At 46.7% G+C, this 19,646-nt stretch overlaps 1 protein-coding gene across 3 annotated transcripts in view; it reads left to right on the forward strand.

The window, feature by feature from the left end:
• The window catches only part of TMC6 (transmembrane channel like 6), a 608,423-nt gene that overhangs the window by 561,880 nt on the left and 26,897 nt on the right, over positions 1-19,646 (forward strand). The window lies entirely within an intron of this gene.

Below are 19,646 nucleotides of genomic sequence, written 5' to 3' on the forward strand. Positions count from 1 at the left end.
ACCAGAAATGTTCCTTTAGGGCCATAACGGTGTCAGAGCCTATGGCAGTTCTAAGAGATATGCATCCCAGCTCTTGTCCTGGAGATACCCTACCATCCAAAGTGATATTGGACAATAGAGACCTCTTTGGCCCATTCCCTACTCATTTTGTAAATGGTTCCTTTCAACACAATGTCGTTCCGGATATTATCAAGGAGGTCCTTGTGACCCTGCTTATTAAAAAAGCCGGCCTGGGCTCCAGCGACATTTCAACCCTGAGACTGATTACCAATTCCTCCTTCCTTTTGAAGATAGTTGATAAAATAGCCACCAGACAATTTCAGAACTTCTTGGATCAAAACCGTATTTTAAATCGAAAGCAAGCCGGCTTCAGAGCGCATCATAGCACAGCAAGTGTGTTAATTGATCTACCAACAGATCTGCTGGATATTGTCGATAAAGGTGGTTGTGGACTGATGGTGTAGCTTGATTTATCGGCGGCTTTCGGTTTGTTGGCCCATGATATCCTTTTAGCCTCTCTGGAAAGAGTTGGTAAAGGTTTTCACAGAGCCATTATGTGAATCCAATGTTTTCTGACTGGCAGGGTCTCTGCGGTGCACTGGGGGGATGCCTTTTCTGAACATGCACCCATTATCTATGCAGTACCTCAGGGAGCGTGTCTGTCCCCAGCTCCGTTTAACCTTCATACTACACCCCTTTGTGATCTGGGTATTCCTTTGACTAACTATACTGACAATACTCGGCTCCTGCTGAACCGGAAAGGTGATTATGACTTTGACTTAATTAAACTTAATTCCATCTTCAAAATTGTAAAACAGTGGATGACCAGGCATTGGATGTGTCTCAATAACTCTTAAACAGAGTTGCTGCTTTTTGGTTCTTCCTACATGAGGTCTCGATTTGCAAATAGGTGCATCTAAGAGTTGTATCATGAACTCTACGTAGTCCAGAACAATGCCATCTGAATTGTAAAAAATGTGGCCCGTGGTGAGCACATCTCACAGCATCTAAAAAAAATATCCACAGGCTTCCAGTTAAAGCTAGAGTACAATTTAAGATTTTTATCTTGGTACTCAAGTCTGTTTATGGCTTAGCACCCAAGTACCTGAAAGATAAATGATCAGCCTAAAAAAGCACTTTGATCAAGCAATAGTAGCTGCTGGTTTGCCCAAGACCTAATCGAGTCTGGGGTAATGGTAGGTATTTTCCATTTCTGGCAGTTACTGCCTGGAACCTTATTCCTCTGACCTTACGCTTGGAGAGGAAGTTATCTTCCCGTGAGAAATGAAAAACATTCTTGTTCGAATAGATAAGTTACTCCTTGTTTTTTAATTTCATAGGACGTCTTGTGCTTCATGTGCTGTCTTCTATTTATTTATTGTTTGCTTTTTAGGTGCTTATATAATAAGAAAAAACAGTTTCAAAGCGCCCAGAGGGTCGGGAGGGAGCAGAGGAGGAATATACAATACAACACAATATTTAAGAACAGAGGGGGGGGGGTTGAACCTACTATGCCTTTTGAGTATTCAGAACGTGCAAGTGCTGAAAGAAATAGGGAAGGGTTGGGGCTTGGGGGGGTCCGAGGGAGAGGGAGAGCCATAGATGAAGTGCTTGGAATGTTGAGTGCTACACGGCCTGGGCGGAGGTTGTACAGATGCTAGGTGCTGTGGATAGACAGGAGCTGAGAAGAATTGGTGTGGGAGGTCAAGGCCCTGAGGATGCATAAGGGCCATGTACACCAATTCAGCAACTGTGGGATTAGCAGAGGAAAGGAGGAGGAAAAGTGGAAAGTCTTAAGGAGCTTCCGTAATTTGAGGAGATCCTACTCAAGGCGCACAGGTAGGGAGAGGCTATTCCAGAGGAGGGAGCCAACAGAGGAAAGTGATCGACCCCCTTGCCCTCTATTTAGCAAAACGTTTTACACACAGAGAGTTGGTGCCAGAGGAAAAGTGATCTAGAGGGAGAGTAGTGAGATAAAGTTGAAGATAGTGTGGTGCCCGGCCCAGACAGTCTTGTGGGTGATGCAGAGGGATTTTAATTTAATCCGTGCAGCAAACGGGAGCCAGTGAAGACTTTTTAATGCAGGAGAGATGCAGTCCCTGGCCTTAAGGTCAAGGATAAGTCTTGCCTCCCTATTCTGGATAAGCTCAAGGGGACGCAGAGTAGAAGAGGGAAGGTTCAGGAGGGGGCTGTTAAGGTAGTCAAGTCTAGAGAGAACCAAGGCTTGAGTTACATTGAGCCTCTGAGGGAACGTGAGAAAAGGTAAAATTCCTTTGAGAAGGAAGAGCTGATAGTTGGACTTCTTGGCAATGTCTGGAGTGTGAGGGAGGAAGGAGAGAGAGGAGTCGAAGATGACGCCAAGGTTTCTAGCTTCAGTTGAAGGCAAACGGGGAGAGCCCAAGGAGGAAGGCCAGAGTGAGGGGAAGAAGGAGGGAGCAGGGGTCCCAATGGGAAGGATCTCAGTTTTACAGGCGTTGAGGCAGAGATCATTGGAGGCGCACCAGGACTCGATGGCAGATAGGCAGTGAGGGATGATGGAGGGTATAAGAGGGTGAGCAGGGACTCTGAAGAAGAGCTGTGTCTTCTGCAAAACATTAGAAGTTGGAGGAGATGAGGCGTGCAGTGACATCAAGGTAGATGTTAAAGAGCCAAGGGGAGAGTATAGAGCCCTGGAGGACGCCACAGGTGGAGATGGGAGAAGGAGAGGAGAAGGGGCCAAGGATGACTTGGGAGGAGCGGTTAGTGAGGAAAGAGGATAGCCAATCCAGTGCCTGTTCCGAGACAGCAAGTGTATCATAGGGCATTTTTAGGATGGAATAGTTTACTGTGTCAAATGCTGAAGAGAGATCGAGAAGGATGAGGAGAGCAGGAGAGTTGGAGTCCAGAGATGCAAGCAGTTCTTCGCAGGTGTTCAGAAGAGCAGTTTCCATGCCTCTGGATGCTCGGATTCAGACTGATGGTCGTGGAGGCCATCAACAAGTTCAGTGTGAGTTGATTTGGGGAAAGGCCAGCTTCTCAAGCAGCTTCCCCAGGAAGGGGGTGATGGAGATAGGGCGATAGCTGGCAGAGCAGGTGGGATCAGAGGATGTTTTTTTTCAGGAGTGGGCGAACAAGGGCGTGCTTGAGGGTGGGGGGGGTAGGATCCAGTGACAAGAGTGATTTCAGAAATCAGCGAGAGCAGGGGCAAGAGAGCCAATGTTATCCTTGATGGTCCTGGATGAACAAGGGGAGACCTTTTTAGAAGAGACCTTCATGGAGCGAACAGCTCTGGTAACTTCTTCAGGTATGACAGGAGAGAAGGAGAAGGAGGGAGGGGCGAGTGGGGCGTGGAATGGGATGTGAGGGAGTGAAGAAAGGGAGGTCAGAATGTCCTGAGTTTTTGTAGCAAAGTGTGAGGCCAATGTATTGCAGAGGGCCTGGGGAGGAGGAGACTGTGGAGGGGTTGGCTATTGCCCTGCAGATTTTGAAAAGTTCAGCCGAGTTATTGGATGCACCGGATTTGCCTGTATGTGGGCTCTTTTCTTTGCACGGATGCCATGTCTGTATTGCCTTTGGAGCAGCGGCATGCCAGTTTGTCAGAGTATGAGACTGAAGTAAGCCACTTCCGTTCTGCTGCCCATCAATTACATTTTAGGGCTACAAGTTGGCACCAAGTGTTATGCTTTGAGGCAGGTTTCAGTCAGGTCCTCATTACTGGGGCAAGAATGTCAAGAGTTTTGGTGATGGAAAGATGTAGGTTGCTGAGGGCAGTGCCAGAGGTGGGGGGGTGAGAAGGGTATGAAGGTGGAGGTGGAGCCTGCCACGGTTCTCGTTTCATTGGGCAGGCGTTAGTGAACGAGGTTGGTGGAACCTGTGGGGGAGCGGTCAGCTGGCCAATGGGCCCAAGTTGTGAGGAGAGGAGGGAGTGGTCTGACCAGGAGAGAAGGGTGACTGATGGGGGTAAGAGAGAGAGGTCCGAGTGAATGAGGGCATCGAGAGTGTGTCCAGCTGTGTGGGTTGGCCCAGAAGGGAGAATGGACAGCGAGGTGCAGAGGTCAGTGAATAGAGTGGATGCAGGTCCTGGATGCAGATCCAGGTAAGTCCAGTTGAATGTTGAAATCACCCAGGAGGAGAAGGTTAGATGTGGAGGAAAGTAACAAAGAGCTGAAGTCAGCCCATTCAGATAGGAATAGGGAGGTGGCGCCTGGAGGCCGGTAGATGGTAGCAATGGTGAGGGTGGTACTGGGAGAGGTGACTAACTTACAGACCAGGCTTTCAAAAGAGGAATAGGGCTGGGTAGGTAAGACGGAGGCAGGAACCCAATCGGAGAAGAATGAGGCAATCCCCCCCGCCAGTGCAGTGAGGTCGAGGCTTGGAGATGATCTTGAAGCCGTCTTGTTTGTTTTTGTCATGCACTGATACCTGTCGGGTTTACGACGCGTAATAAACAAATCTATAAATAAAAGTTCTTCAGGGGATATTGTCACTCAGCCAGAAATATGCCAAGGTTGAATTCAATAATCAAGGTTACAAATGGCTTTTATATCATTAACTTTAGGGCAGAAGTTCATATTGGGGGTTCTCCTGTCCCTTTTTCCTTTTTCCCCCTTGTTTTTTTATGATCGCTAACCTCTTTTTTTCTTTTGTGGATAGGGGCACCTCTACCGTACTACATGGTCCCATAATAGCCCGTATGGTTCCTGGGCACAGTACAGTGATGCTTTTTACACTCCCCTGGCCCCTATTGTGGCATTAGCTTGATCCTGTGTGACGATTCCAGGGGATTTGTTTCACCTTCTTTGAGACTAGGAAGGTGAATCAACTACGCAGAACACTTCCTAGGGGATTCGGCAAGCAGGGTCTCACTGGGGATGACCCCCCCCCCATTAGTGGATAAGAACTCCAAAGTGAGCAAATCTATAACCTCTTCCTTTAGACCAATGTACCATATGGTTGTTGCATACATGGTAACTGAAAATGTTGTTATTGAAAAGGAACCTTTAAATATGCTTGGCCTCTGACCCCTCTTTGAAATTGAAATTCTGGAACCAATGGAATGGTGTTTCATGTTGCAATGAGAGGCATATAAAGGGCAAGACTCTTACCTGGTGTCGGGGAGCCAATGCGGAATGAGTCGACTGCTGGGAATGGACTAGCAAGAGAGGCTGTGTAGGACCGAAGCGGAGCCAACACACTCTGGAAGCAGGATCACGACGCACGTGTGGTGGGTGGAGAGCCCACAGAATGCTGCCGAGCCCAGTAGCATTGAATGTCCCAAGCTCCTGGGTCTCTGGAGGAGAAAGACGGAACCATGACTGACGCCGAAGACTGGTGTGCTCAAACCGCGGTGCCCAGAAGGAGACTGGTACTGACAACCTGTGAAGCCCGGTCCCACCGTGGAAGGAGCGTCCACCTACCACAACAAAGGCAACTGTGGAAAAGCAGGTATGTGGTTCTCTGCAAGGATAGGGAGGAGGGCAATTGACTACTGTGGCACTACAATAGAGGCAGAACGCTAAGAAAGCAGATTGCATATCCCAATGGTCCGGTGGGCCTATAGAAAAGCAGAAACTAACAGACGCCCGAAAAATGGGTAAAGAGAAACCAATATCCAGGAGGGGGCTACCATAAAGCAACTAAACCACTCAAAGGGCGTGAACCGAAAGCGAATACCCTATGAGGGGTTACCAGAAGTGAGAAAGAAACCGAAGCACCCTGTATTGGATAGAAGGATTCCTCAAGAAAGGAATACCAGACTGAGAGGCAAGAGTCTGATCCAAACTACGAATCAAATATACACAGAAGGTGAAATCACGCTCTGTTACCTGAAGGAGAGTCCGCCGGTCCAATTGGGACCACAAATAGTTATTACCTGTAAGAACCTGAACCGCCCTGTCGGGAGGAGAGGAACGAGAGCCGGGACTTGCACAACTGAAAAACGTACAAATCCAAATTGTACCTTGAATTAACTAACTTTTACAGTAAACCAAGACCTTGTGGAGGGGCATAGGAATTCGCTCTTTTGGATGCGTTTAGAAGTTAGGAACTTAAGTTTAGAATTATGTGAGTAGATCAGGGCCTGAAACCCACATTAAGAGAGAACTTTTCTTTTTCTGTGTTACCCAAGGCTGTGGGGAGGGAAACTGGAGTCCTCCTTTCTTGTCTATGCTGAAAAAGAAGTAATTTGCTTTAAACTAAATAAGGAGACTAATGCCAGAAAACACAGTGGGTATTGAAACCTTATGGAACTTGTTTGTTTGAACGGAGCAAGAAGGATAAAGCCTGAGATAGCCAAAAGAACATCCTTTGTATGTGTGTTAAAACCCAAGGAACTGGTTGTTTTGAACTGTACGAGAAGACAGGGAAATAAAGGCAAACCTGTTCCTACTGTTGGGAGAGGGTCACGCACCAGCCTGCATAACCCAAGCAAGGGGGAATCTGGTTTTCTTTTATTAGTAGTAGGGTAAATTAGAAAGATAGCATAGGTTTGGATAGAGGACAGAATCGAGTTGTGTACGATGTCCTGACGAGCAGCTTTTGTTATTTCGTTTTAGAATAGGGAACTTCCATCATAGAAATAGGGGGCGCTGTTTTTTTTCTTTTCTTTTAATAAAACTCAAAGTATGAAAAATGTCCAGTTGTCCGCATTTGTGTCCTATCCCTGACCTACCATACCATCTACATTAGCACACCACCAACAGTTTTAGGAATTTAGTTGTGTTCAATCTGATGTACCATTGTGGTATGAATGCAATTTAAGTCCTGGTCTTGTCAATTTTGTTTTTGCGTCATCCCTTTTTCCTTAGAAACCACAATGTTGTGCATACATGGGTCACTTTGAGCCCAGCCCTACAACCTCTAACGTGTTTTGGACTGGTTCAGACCAGTTCCTAGCCCCAAGTCAGCCATTACACATCCTGTGTGAGTGTATCTGCTGGTTTGTCATTTTTTGGGGGCCAACATGCTTGGCTGGTACCTATTACTTTGTTCGGATCCCTTGTATTATCTGAGGGCAAGCTTAGACCAGCATATGCAGGAGTAGGTTTATCTAGTATCTTGCCCTGAATTCTGCTGGATTTCTGCGACAGGTCTGAGTAACTCTTCCAGTTTATTTACATGCTGGGAGATTTTGGCATTGAACAGCTGCTGCTAAACTTTGAGACCAGGTTGGCCACACTGATGAGACTTGTGTCTCTGGTCATCTTGGTGTGTGGGGTTAGGACATACGTGCTGGGACCATCTGTAGGCCATTTTACTGCTGTCTTCCTGCTCCTAATGGATTCCTTCCTTATCTATGATGATCTATTCTTTCCAGCACAGTTGATCTTCGAAAACATCTCTGCCGCTAGTGGACACAGAACGGCTATGCGTCTGCTCCACTTGATGCTTTCACATGCTCTGCGCTGGATGTGACTTCTGGGCCAGTACATGTAGTGGCCATGATGTTGGTTCCTTTTTTTTGTGCACACTCTGTTTGCTTCAGGTATGCCTTGTTTTGCTCAAACTTTGCCACTGCATTATGCCGAATCCCGCAAAGGCCTCAGTCTTCAGTCTTCAAGCCCGTGGATTACGTCTTGTCTCCTACCCCCACAGGATATCTTTGAGCTTTTTGGGGGAAGAAAATGAACCCCCAGATTGCATGCTGTGTTAGTCCATGCAGTCCATGAGTGTGCCGCAAAGCTCTTTACATCCTACCTTAAGGATGGCAAAAGAAATGTCAGAACTCTTACGAGATCCACAGGTGCGGAGCGGAGGGAAGAAGAGGCCTGATTCCGACCTCGAAGGACATGAAAAAGCAGCACTCTAAGAGGTCCCAAACTGCCAGAAATTTCCTTGGCACAATTCTTCTTCCTCAAATAAAAGTAATCACTCCAGGGATGACTCTGAAGACTGAGTTTGCAGGTACCATTTCCCACCCAATCCTCCACTCCAGAGGAAGTGTAGGTATTTAGGCTGAAAGATGGTTGACCTCTTTGTCAAGGCCTCTGTGTCGACGGGGCCAACCACACTTGGGTGAGCCGGCAGTGAACCTTTTGCAGGCCTGCAAATGCAAACTTACGGGCTCTGCTGCCACAGACTCTGATCCAACCATGCACTGGCCGATTCCACCTTCAGACATCGAGCAACTGACACCAGCTCTAACTGGCACAACACCACTCACTTCTGAAATTCCTGCACTCTTCAGGGATGCATATATGTCGAAGTTATCAGAAATCTTCAAGGAGGTTGAGCCTATCCTTTTCTGGATGTTACCCACTGCTCATGGGAAGAGAGTTTTCAGAGGAATTTTACAGTGAGGTACAGGATATGTTGGAGCTGACCTCAAACTTGTAAGGGGCCAGCAGCCTTCACACCTCCATTGAGTTAGACTTCTTACTGACTGCCTACCCCAGGGAAGCCTCATGTTTCTTTCCATAAACTGATGGCTTAGGTGGTTGTGACACTGGACTTGTCACACCTACCATACCAAACGTTCAACCTGAACTCCTGGGCATTTTAGGTGAGCATCCTCTTGAGATCTTTCTGCTTTTCAACCAGGCGGCCCTGGCATTGGAGATTTGGGAGATGCCTGCATGTGTCCCCGCATTAGACAGAGAGCTGGTTTGGAAGCACAGTCCGGTGTCTTCTCAACCAACTTTCCTGTACACTCATGCCTCCCCGGATAGCATGATGTTCCAGGCTACAACGGCTAACCTAAAGACATCCACATTTCCCTCTTTGCTCCCTAACAGGAAGACCAAGATACTGGAAGGGTGGGGAAGGAAGGTTTACACCTCTGGCAGCCTTGCCCTAATATGAATGCTTCCTGTGCCCTGGCCAAGTTTTCTTTTGTTCTCCGGTCGATGGTCTCAGAGGATGCTGATAGCCTATTTTCCGGGGACATGATAGAGGGCCTCTGCACCCTAGTTCATGATGGTCGAGAGGCGACTTGGCCGATTTTGTAGTCCGGCTTGGACACTGCTGATTGCAGGTCAAGAGGCATTCCTGGATGAGGACCTCCAGGCTTTGCTCAGGACGTTCAGGCAAAGCTACTAGCTATGTCTTTTGAATAGCATAACCCTTTTGGAAGTAAGGCTGACTGCTCCCTCCAGATTTCTACCTTTTCCCTCTCATGCCCAAGGTGGTAGAGGGCAAGCACCCTCTGATGTCATCTCCATCAACCACCTCTCCAAGGCTCTGAGGAGGAGGCCATGGTGCTCAAGGAGTATGTAATCTCTGCTTCAGAGGTCCAATCGTCTGCGTGCAAAGTCTTTGTTTCTGTAAGGATGACTTTCAACACCACTCACCAGCAAGGGTGAGTGGGGGATTCCTTGTTCAGCCGAGAGTGAAGTTGCACTATGCGATGCATGAGTCTTGAAGGTCGTGCATCAGGGTTATTGTCTTCCTTCTGATAGACCCCCTCCATACCATCCTCCTAGCAGCCCCCTTTTCCCTCTGGACCCTCTTCTGTTGGAGGTGGTTAGCCAGCTTCTGGCGAAAGGCACAATAGAACAGGTGCCGCGTTGGCAACTAGCCAGGGGCTGGTACTCCCTTTACTTTCTCATGCCGAAGAAAGTCTGGGGCTTGTGCCTTATCTTGGATCTGAGGGTCTTTTATTTTTACCTGCGCAAGGACATGTTCAAGAAGGTGACGCTGGGTGATTTCTCCTCCTGGGTGATTTCAACATTCAACTGGACTTACCTGGATCTGCATCCAGGACCTGCATCCACTCTATTCACTGACCTCTGCACCTCGCTGTCCCATTCTCCCTTCTGGGCCAACCCACACAGCCGGACACACTCTCGATGCCCTCATTCACTCTGACCTCTATCTCTCACCCCCAGCAGTCACCCCTCTCTCCTGGTCGGGTCCCTAAAAAGGGACAGGAGAACCCCCAATATGAACTTCTACCCTAACATTAATGATATAAAAGCCATTTATAACCTTGATTATTGAATTCAACCTTGGCATATTTCTGACTGAGTGACAATCTCCCCTGAAGAACTTTTATTTATAGATTTGTTTATTACGCGTCGTAAACCCGGCAGGTATCAGTGCCTGACAAAAACAAACGAGACAGCTTCAAGATCATCTCCAAGCCTCGACCTCACTGCACTGGCGGGGGGGATTGCCTTAATCTTCTCCGAGTTGGTTCCTGCCTCCGTCTTATCTACCCAGCCCTATTCCTCTTTTGAAAGCCTGGTCTGTAAGTTAGTCACCTCTCCCAGACCCTACAGGCCGTCGTTCTGCATGACTGGTTGGTGTCCCTGGATCTTCAATACAACTTTTTCCATGTGCTATCCATCTCGATCACAGGTTTGAGGTTTGTGGTGGGTACTTCCCACTTCCAATTAAGGTCCTGCCATTTGGTCTAGCTTTGGCTTCCAGGCTCTTCACCAAGCTGCTGGTAGTGGTTACAGCATGCCTCTGGGGTTGGGGGTGGGCCCGGGGGAGGGCGGTTGCGTTTGTGTATTCCTCTACCTGGACGACTGGATCACTCTTTCTTCAGATCAGGTGTCAGCACATCTGTAATGTACATGCAGTTTAGTCTTCTCCATAAACTACAACATGCCCCAGCCCCTCAGATGTATTGGCACGGTATAAGACACTCACCTGGGCAGGTCTTTACCACCTGAGGACTGAGTGGCAAACATCTTCAAAATGGTTCATGTCCTCCAATCTCAGGAGCAATTTCCCAGCCTTGGCTTTCTTGCGCTTGCTCAGTCTTATGGCTTCCTGCATTCTTGTGGTAACTGAGGCTCGTTTGCACATGAGGTCGCTTCAGTCACTTCTCCAATGTCAGTGGTCTCCGTTTCATGGGGAATCGGTCAACCTTTTGCAGGTCTCTAGCAAGGTTTCTCGACCACCTGTTGAAGGGTGATTTGCTTTATTAGCCATGGCCGCAACTGACAGTGGTCACAAATGTGTCCTTGAAAGGCAGGAACACATCAACTTGTTGGAATTGAGGGCGATCAGGCTTTTCCCGGTTACCTTCCTCCTTACTATGAAGGGCAAATGTGTGCTGGTCCTGGCAGACAACACAGTGCATGCATTAGTAAGGTCCTTGCCTCTGTGCAGAGAAGCAATGCAATTGTGGTTCTTGGCTCTGGAGAACCACTTATCTCTGACAGCAGCTCATATGGCTGGAATGGAGAACATCATTGTGGATGCCTTCAGCAGGCAGACTTCGGCTTCTCACAAGTGGGAGCCTCAGTTAGACCTCTTTGCAGCGTCCTGTGGGCCTGTGTCCTCTGGTGCTCTCCTGAAGCCCCCCATCTCCGTTTTGCTCAATAGACATGTGTGAGACCCCTGTTGCATTGCTGAAATGGAGCGACTTGCTGCTACTGCCCCAACACCCCTGCCCTGTTGTGGAACATATCGACTCTCCTCACTGCGGTTGCTCCTCATTTTGGGACTCTCCTGCTGGCTGTACTGACTCCTTTGTCCCCTCCTATGCTACTTGCGACCTGCCTAAAACTGTCAACCATGTACTCCCGTTCACTGATGCCACCATGCCCTCCTCCTCGTGTGTTGCCTGGAAGCGGTCCTCAGTCTCTGATCCTGTGGTTCTAGTCCTGCCCCCTCCTGGGATTCTACAAACCAGAGTCCTGAACCAGGTTCCTAGCTAGATCCAACCCTCACAATAGAGGTGTCCTCTAAACCCCATCCTTTCCCTTGCCCACCTCCTCTGGGTCTCTAAATTGTGTGTGATATCAGTTTGCAAGGCCTGCCTCACTGCAACGGTTTTCTTCAGGAGACTGGTGTTCTGCTCTTTAGGCCTGCGATCCTTGGCCCACAGTAATCCTACCTGGTACCCAATGTCTTCTGGAGGTGTCCCTTCGAATGGCCAGCTGGAAGGTTCCCACGTTCTGCACTCTTGAGACCTGTAATTCTTACCTATGTTGTCAAAATAACTGCAAGTATAATTTTGATTTGGTCCTATGGACACATTTTCTCTACTTTAAAACTCACTAAAAGGACTACTGGATTTTTCTCTGCCTGTAACAGCTTATGTAAGTGTGTTCACCTTGGGGACCTGGAGTTGTTCAAGTGCTCAGTTTATTTTTAATACTTACCTGCAATTTTATATGTGGCCTTTTTGCATAATCACTTTGTTTCACTCATTTAAAAGCCTTGCAAGGTAGTGAGTTGAACTAACCTGGATTTACTTTTCTCTACTGGTTTTAAATGTATTGTATTTTTTAGACCCTTTACTGTTCTTATAATTTTTCTGTTTCAGTGCTGAAGTAGATAATGACTTATACATTTTTGATGAGGAGAATCATTTTCAATACATTATACTGTGTAATTACCTTTATTGTGCTCTTGTCTGTGACTAGTTGTACTTTTTACGACTTCTCTCCACTCCTCAGAGTGACGCTAGACTGCTCTGTCATGTTACTATTGGTAGACTTTGGTCTAACTTCATGGTAAACCCTGTACACAAAATAACATTGGTCTTTTGCACTTCTCACCAGAGGACTTCAGAAAAACCTCCCTAACATTAGCCTAGATCATATATGGTTACATTTACATCCTTTCACCAAAAGTAAACAAGGCAAGCTGTGACACTCCCTCAGTTTCCTATGCAAGAGCGCCAGGCAATAGGATACTGAACACTCATTGTTTTTACATCGCATGGTATTGCAGCATTTTCTTGCTGCCTCAATTTGAGGGTAGACCCCAGCAAACATATCAGTTTAGGAAAATCACAGGGTACCTTTTTAGCACCCTATCCTGGGAGGACAGAGACCTTTAAGAGGACACAACAGACAGAACTGAGCTTAGGGCCCTTTATTAACATGCATGCAATGGATGAGATCACAGAATAACTCCAAGCAAAAATAACGGAACCAACTCAGGAAGATGGCAAAGTACTGTTTTATTATCAATTATCTAAAACGGGAAGTTACAATGGACATCAACGGACGTTCGCTCTATTTCTCTCAGCGATCTTTTCACAAACTTAGGCTTTATACAAAAAATACATCAGAGGTGACATCATACTATATGGCAAATAATGAAAAACCTACTAGGGATTGTGATAGGCTTAAAGGGAACATCTAAGTATACATTAGATAGGACCTAGGAAAGGGATTGGCTGCCCACTGTCGGGTGGACAATATATGCCTACCTTTAAAACATGTCATCTTTAAAACCATTAAGTACACGGTTTTCAAATGGTCTTCAATCTATAAGGACCTTTTGTTATACGGACCTCTACAATTGGTTGGCACGCTTGTATCATGTCTGGCACATTCGGTTCACATAGCAGCATGTAAGCCCAGACTCGGGTGTAAGGAGGTGCTCCTGACTCTATCTCCCCGCCCAATTAGCCCAACATCTGTCATCATCACCCAAGCCTTCTGCCATGAAGATTGTCTTTGAACTTGGCCTTGCAAAGTATCCTTGTCTCAGTGAATACATGGAAGTGCGAGCACTCACTATTGCTGTTCTAGGACTCTAAGTTCAACTCTATTTTCAGCCTTGGCTTACGTGACAGGAGACCACGATTTGGTCCATTTAGCAGGTTTGTCTTAAAGGAATAAAACTTACCACTCTTGGTCTTTGCACCTTAACAAGAGATGATTCATCCTTCACACGATCACTCTCCAGAATAGATAGCCAACCTTGGCTGCTTCAGTTTTGATACCAGGCCAGACAGCCTTGCCATGCAGTTCCACGATTTCAGCTTATTCTTGCTGCAACACAATTCTCCCTCTCTTCTTCATGGGTCCTGGCTTACTAAAATGTATACTGATGTCCAGCTTCTATAGATTGGCGGCTCCGCCTGCATTCTATTCACTACATATAGCCAGCTTCTACTTAGTATTACTTAGTATACCTTGCGTTTCAGCGTCCCTACAATTATTGAACGGTTGATTCTCTGCAGCACTTCATCACGTGTAATCTTTTTCGGATTTAAAAGTTCACTTGACTCTTTACTTCGTCATTAGTTTCTGTAGTATCCAGACATTCTTCACGGCCAATATCACGGGACGTCGCTCATGTCTCGTGCGATGTCACAAGCTTCTATTTTTGCTCATCTTCATATTCCTTCAGGGAGTTCCTCCCTCAGATTGTCGACCCTTCAGGGATACGTTTGATAGGGTTGTCTTAATGGGTATCTTCTTTTGAATATACGCTGCGGTATTGGCACAACTGTTGGTGTGAAACACGGCACAATCTCAGACTTCCAACATATAGGAGGTAGGGGGATGGGATTTCATGCAGAGGCATGTAATTGCTCCTCTACAGAGCTGTGTCAGTAGTGAGGCCTCGGATTCGGGTTTACTAAATAAAAAGGCTGGTGGACCAGTACAGTACAAGCAAAAGGATTAGGGGGAGTCACACCAGAGCCACACCTCAGGATGCTTGACTGAACTGTGTTCCTGGTAAGGTCGTGTAGAGAGTTAGCTTATTAGCTTGGGTATGATACTGTTTGGGAGAATTCTCAGAAATGTGCTAATTCCCTCCACCTTAGAGACCCTGACCTTATTTTAACCTGGAGAGATTGAGACCCTTTTTCCCACTCGCTCATGTATTTTAATGTGATTTCTGAACACTGTTTCTCTTTTTTTTTTTGCAGTCTGACAAACTCCATAGGCATCATCTTTTACACTGAGGCACACAGCAACTTGAGTGCAGTGGCACAGGGGAATCTTTCAGATTTCCCAAAGGTTTAAATACCTTCTCTGGGATAAACTACTGTTTCCCAGAGCAGTAAAGTGAAATTGACTTTACTTACATTTGTAACTATCTTACAATAGGGTGCTGGAGGGGTAACCTAGTATCCCCTCTAGTCTAGCTTCTCAAGTAAAAATGTTACGTTACCCTTTCCTCACTGAATGGCTGGTGGCAGTGGTTTTGTTTTAACTACAGTGGTGTGCATTTACTGCGGGCTGCGTTCACAGCTGCAGTAAAGCACCCAAGGGTGCATTTTGTTTCAAAATGGCCCGGTCTTCTTTTATCACCATTTCTTTGTGGAAAGGTCCTTCTTGAGATTTACTCTGCGCGCCAAACCAGGTTTGGTCCCATTGTTCACTTTGCCTTTGGCGGGATTCACGAGTGAAGTCTGCCTCTAGCTCCAGGGTGTCTGGGTGGCCAGGAAGTGAGGGAGGTACCCGAAACTCCCTGTGTTTAGTCTCCTAGGAGACCCAAATGCACTCTATAGTGATTGGCCGGCTGACTGTCCGGCAAGGGCAGCCACACTGCTGGGTGACTGACAGCTAGGCTGGGGTGAATGGGAGAGAACTGAATAAAAGGCAAGGCTTTTGGCTTGGAAGGCAGAGTTGACCACTCGATGATGGAACCGAAGAAGAACTTGAAGAGGGCGCCTGCTGCAACTCCTGGACCGTTGGTTTGCCCGGTGAAGGCCTGCTGCTGTGCTGAAACTCCAAATTCGAATCGTCAGAGAAGTCCTGCAAGGACGACTTCTCCCCTTGAGTTGGTGGGACCAATCAACTCCAAAGTAAGCCTCCTGGACATTCTCTCGGAGGTGGCTGCTTTTCCACAGAGTTGCAGCTGGAAACCGAATAGCCAGGGAGAGGAACACCAGATTGGGTACGTTGCTTTTAAGTTGGCCAAGAGCTCCAGGAAGATCCTCCGGACTCCCAGGAAGCAGAACTGACCAAGCTGAGCCCCCCAACAGAGTACGGGACCCAAGAATCAAGGAAAGTCCATCTCGAATAACCGCAGTGTTGCTATTTGCGTTAGTCGCAAGGAGCTGTAACACCGAAGTGCCACTTGTTGGAAAGATAGGCGGTTGCGAGCAGTGACCTTCCCATTGCAGTGCACGAGTCCCGAGAAGTCCTCCCTCTTGTCCTCATGACTAAGGCACAGGAACAGAGAGATCTGCAAAGCTGCACAGGAACAGAAGTCCTGTGCTGCACTTTTTCTTCAATACAAAGGTACTGTAAAGTCTGAGAGAACTTACCTATCATTGTAGAGTTGCTTGCATCTTCTACTACACACAAGTCTAATCATCTTGTGGCCCTACATTTGATTCTTCTTTTCTTCAAAGACTTCTAAGACATTGTGCAAAGACTTTTCTACTTACCTACCAGAGGTGCTTCATCCTGTATAAGACATTTTCCCGTTGACTTTGGCCTAGCATTTTATACTGAATGACTCTGCTTATGGGATCCATACATATTTGCCTGCTTAAAAATATTTGTGGTCTCTTGTTTGTTCTAATAACCTTTTCCTTATCACCTTCTAACAGTATTCTAAGTGCAAACAGTAAGATATTAATGTTCCCCAGAACCCTAGCTGTTGAAGTCACCTGAGGGTGCAGGTTGTGTCTTTGGACCATCCCAAAAGAGTGTTTGTTTGAAGTGTATTTGAGTGTTACTTTTATATTGCTCCCTTCTGAAGAAGGCTTACTCTAACTGACTGATAAATAAATTAATAATTGTTTATTCAAGAAACATTGTGTGTAAGTGTTTATTTGAATACTTGTCACTGTGAATCTCTGTGTAACTCCCCTACAGCTCACATTGACCCCTCTTGAGATAAGCCTGGCTGCTCAACACGCTACCAAAACTGTGTAGTACAATCTTATACCAAAGGTTGGGTTTCCTATTACCTGTAGTCAGAGTTGTAGTATACCCTGAGGGTCCTGCATACAAACTTTGCCTAACAGATACCACCTGGTTCCATTGGGTTGGCATGAAATGTGATTGCATGGTCACAAGCTTCAAAGACGGTCTGCTGAGGAATATGCTTCTGCAGAAAAGGGCTGGAAAAGGCAGTACACAAAAGGCAAGTTATGTCTGCTATTGGACGTTGCATCCAGGTTCTGCAGATCGACTGTATCTTGCCAATAAGGGGACTGGGGCCCATTGGGACGGGCGCACTGATGGACATAAGGGACCTGCCCGAGCTGCAAGGGTTGCTTGTATATGGAGGTCCTTATCGGGCATAATTCTATAATGATCAGAGCAAAAGCAGCTCTTGCCAAGTCTGAAGAGGAGACTTCTGGGAAACACAAGATACACTGAGATGGCGGGCTCATGTATAACAAACCCGTAGACCCTGCATCATGTCCCCAGCAAAGATTGGTGGAATTCATGAGCCAGAGACCCTTCCTGCTGCGCATCAGGTAACATTGGCAGGTGAACCCAGAGTGTCACTGCAAATCCTTTTTGACATGTCTGCTGTTTGGCAATTCTGGGCAACAAGGTAATGGGCCTTTAGTGCTAGTATCTATGGTGCTCTTTGAGAGCATATGGATTAAGTTCTTGATCCTCTGGTTCCATCTACTACCCCAGGGAACGGGTTCCTCTAAGTCTTTATGGACAAGGCACTAAGGTACCCTGAGGCTGTGCCCATGACATCCATTGCTGTCCCAGTTGTAGGAAAGGATCTCATAGGGATTATAAAAAGGCTTGGATTTCCGATGGAGGTCAGTTTGGACCTTAGCCTTCATCTAACAACATCAACACCATCTGGATAGAGTAGTGAGTAAGATAAAAGGTCTCCTCCTTAGCATCCCCAGACCAATGATCTGAGCGTTTGAATAAGACCATAAACTGCATAATGGGCACAATGAGTAACCCTAGCCCTTCCCAGGGGGAAATTGGAGTCTCTTTCTCCCATGTTTAAGCTTAATATTCACATGCAGGGAAATGCCACAGAAAGGAATGGGCTTTAGTTCCTTCAACCTCCCTATTTGGTCACTCTTTGATTGGTATCACAGCCAATTCCTGAAGCTTGAGCCTATTAATGTGGGACACTGGTGATTCCTAGGAGCTCCAATGTCAACTAAGTAGGTGACCTTGCCACTTCACTTCAGTAGGCAGTCTATTTATCATCCCAAGGCTTGGGCATAATGTGCTCATTAAGGTGACCTTGTGGGCTCCTGATCATCCAACTCTTGTATCCGGGCCTGAATAGCCTTGATGTTAACATTTGCCTTTGGCATGAGCTGGGCTACTTTTTCTTTGGATATCCAGAAGAGAGTCGGATCAGGACAAAAAATAGGTTCTGCAGCAAACAAACTAGCACACTGCTTAAGCAGTACTTGATGTCCCAAGTAAGTCATGTTGTTAAACTGGCCCAAATAATCCCTCAAAACCACCCTGCACTGGCCCACAGGCCTTCCCTTTGGGCACTGCCTTAGTGAGCAACGTACTAGACGAGGCACGGACTGCCCTACATTTCACAAAGTCCTGGGTTGGGTTTGACTGCAAGAGGTTCCTTCCATCCCTCGGTCACTAAGGCAAGGGGGTCCATCCAAGCTTACTCAAAAAGGTGTTTGTAGGAACTAAAGCTCACTCCAAAGAACCCATCTTGCTTTTCAGCGTCTTATTGAAGTGCACCAATGAAAAGTTTGTTTCGTGTTGGTGTACAGTAGGGAAACCTGTATGTAATGACCTCCATGGGGAAAACAAACCTCATGGAAACTCTGATCAGACACTGGGCCGCAGAACTCGGGTTTTTTTTCTCTTATATAGCGGATGGGGGTGCCTGAACCGTTGTTACCGCACGGGCATGCTTATAATGAGGCTTGTTGTCTTAATGATTATTCTTTCTTTTTCTGAAGAGGCTGCTGTGCTGTCCTTTTTGCTTTACCCAAATGCCAATCCTTTAGTTGGCAGCCACCCAAACTCAGATAGTGCCAACCTTGTCTTCTCAGGCACAAGCAATATAATGGGTTTTAACATGAGGTTGTAAAGCCCATCATATCTATTCACTTGGTGCCCACCAACCCAACCATTCAAATTTCTCATTAGTTTAGTAACCCAGGTTTTCTTTCTCACTGGATTCTCAGAAATGTTGCAGACACTACATTTTTTCTGGTACGGTAAAATTGCTGGTAATCCCGGCACCAGCAATTTTACTGGACCGGCAAAACACGAGTTTGCCGGCGAGGGGACTGATTTACCTCCAGCCAAAAGCTGGTGGTAAATCTGGCCCCTACTGGAAAAAACATGCTGGAATTACCGGCACTGGTATTACCGGTGCCAATAACTCTGGCAATCCCCTTCTAGGACTTCAAGGAAAGGGGATTTTCTGCTCTTTCCGCCACCTAAAATATACCAGTAATTCCAGGATATCAGGCAGCGGAAATGGTAGGAACAGTTTGCTGGTATCCCACCGGAATTACCGGTGGGACACCAGCAAACTTGTAATAAGGTCCTTAGTGAGAGTTTTTCCCATCTTTCATGCTACTGTTATTTTTATTGCTTACTAGCATTCAACTCGAGAATCTCTTCACTTTCACTGTGAGGTAAGTGACTGAGTAAACAAGCAACTTTCAGCTTCTAATATAACTTGCACCAATAATGCACATCAAATCAAATGTGGGCAACAGGATAACGTATCTATACCAACCACATAACCTAATGCACCAGGCAACTCTTTTGGTCTGCCAGCTGCAAATATTGGCTTTCCATTCAGTTACATCAGAATGATTCCACGCGCACCAAGCGGAAGTACCCGGAAGTACCTCTATGCCTCGACACACTCTTCAACTGTGGATGGACTGCACCTTAACAATGGACCTTGTTGAGGATCCTTTTTGGAGCCTTTCTTGGTATCTGTGGACATATATCCTGTTGGTATACATCAGGCCACACCCATTCTGGGCGGAACCTTTAAAATCAACCCCTCGCGTGCACCTAGCGGAAGTACCCGGAAGTACCTCTTTGCCTCGACATGCTCTTCAACTATGGATGGTCTGC

The sequence above is a fragment of the Ambystoma mexicanum genome, chromosome 3q, assembly GCF_040938575.1.
Source record: "Ambystoma mexicanum isolate Mex_15411 chromosome 3q, UKY_AmexF1_1, whole genome shotgun sequence".
Classification (NCBI taxonomy): Eukaryota; Metazoa; Chordata; class Amphibia; order Caudata; family Ambystomatidae; genus Ambystoma; species Ambystoma mexicanum.